At 43.4% G+C, this 1,633-nt stretch overlaps 1 protein-coding gene across 3 annotated transcripts in view; it reads left to right on the top strand.

Annotated features, from left to right (window-relative positions):
* ANO4 (anoctamin 4) overlaps window positions 1-1,633 on the top strand; it is a 401,164-nt gene that overhangs the window by 362,245 nt on the left and 37,286 nt on the right. The window lies entirely within an intron of this gene.

Raw genomic sequence — 1,633 nt, forward strand, 5'->3', positions numbered from 1 at the left:
GGTATGTTTTTCCATTTATGTAGATCCCTTTGGGTTTCTTGCAGTAGTGTTTTGTAGTTTTCTTTGTATAGGTCTTTAACATCCCTGGTTAGATTTACTCCTAAGTATTTTATTTTTTTAGGGGCTATTATAAATGGTATTGTTTCCTGATTTCCTTTTCATCATTCTCCTTATTGGTGTATAGGAATCCAACTGATTTTTATAGGTTTATCTTGTATCCTGCTACTCTGCTGAATTTTTCTATTAGTTCCAGTAGATTTCTTGTGGAGTCTTTAGGGTTTTCTGTGTATAGTATCATACCATCCTAAAACAGGGACAGTTTAACTTCTTCATTACCAATTTGGATGCCCTCTATTGCCTTTTCATGCTCTATTGCTCTAGCTAGAATCTCCAGCACAATGTTAAATAGGAGTGGTGATAAAATGCATCCTTGTCTTGTTCCTGTTCTCAAGGGGAATGTTTTCAGCCTCTCTCCATTAAGAATGATGTTGGCCATTGCTTTTGCATAGATTCCCTTTATTATGTTGAGAAATTTCCCTTCTATACCTATTTTATTGAGAGTTTTTATCAGGAATGGGTGTCGGACTTTGTCAAATGCCTTTTCTTTGTCAACTAAGATGATCATGTGATTCTTTTCTTTTATTTATGTGCTGGATTACGTTGATTTATTTTCTAATGTTGAACCATCCTTGCATACCTGGTATGAATCCTGCTTGTCGTGGTATATTATTTTGCTCCCCAAAAAACAGGAAAAAAAACACCCACGGAAAAAGAAATGCCCTCAGGGATCCCTCTGTGTGTCTGCGCAAGTGAAGGGTGTAGGTTCCAAGCCGCACAGCACCGCCCGGCCAGAACGGGCTCCCAACTCAAGAAAAGGAAAAGAAATCAAACAAACAATTCAAAACAAACAAACAAAAGCCCAAGGACCCCACCAGCGTGGCAGCACAGACCGGGAAGCAGTTCCACGCTCGAGCGCAGCTCCGCAGCCCCACAGGAAGAAGCAAAGATGGCGCACGGAGCCACGTATTTGAACGAAAGGAGGGGGAGGTGTTGAGAGGTAAGGAAAAAAAATCACAAGAAGTGGAAAAAAGCAACACCAGCAGCCAACAAATGGCACTCAGAGAGCCGGCCAGTGCAGGCGGGTGGAATCCAAGCAGCTGGTGCTTCCCAGTTCAAGAGACTGTGGCCGCAGGAAGCAGAGGAGGCCGGGTATGGGTGAAGAAGGGTCAGGGGTGGGAAAGCGTATATTGCAAATTACCAGTTGTTTTGTCTCCCGCTGGAAGCTCCGTGAAGCTGCTTTCTTGTACCCCTATTTGCTGGTCTCTGATAGGAGTCCCAGATGGCAGATCCACGCTACGTTAGCTGATAGGGGACCTCTGCATGAATCTCTCCTCACTGTCTGTTCTCTGTCAGTTTTCTCACTCCATTTGGTGCTTGGCTGAGTTCTTTATCTCTTCATTTGATGTTTTAGGGTTCCAGGATTGCTGTTTTCTCTGTTTGGCTTAGTTTCTCTGATCTTTGCTGTGGAGGGACAGCATGATGCTTCTGCCTACAGCACCATTTTGCCAGAAGTCAGCTGTAGGCTTTTTTGCTGTTCTCTTCCTGTTTGTTGGAGTTCTGTAGTTAATGTTTT

The sequence above is a fragment of the Trichechus manatus genome, unplaced genomic scaffold, assembly GCF_000243295.1.
Source record: "Trichechus manatus latirostris isolate Lorelei unplaced genomic scaffold, TriManLat1.0 scaffold00027, whole genome shotgun sequence".
Classification (NCBI taxonomy): Eukaryota; Metazoa; Chordata; class Mammalia; order Sirenia; family Trichechidae; genus Trichechus; species Trichechus manatus.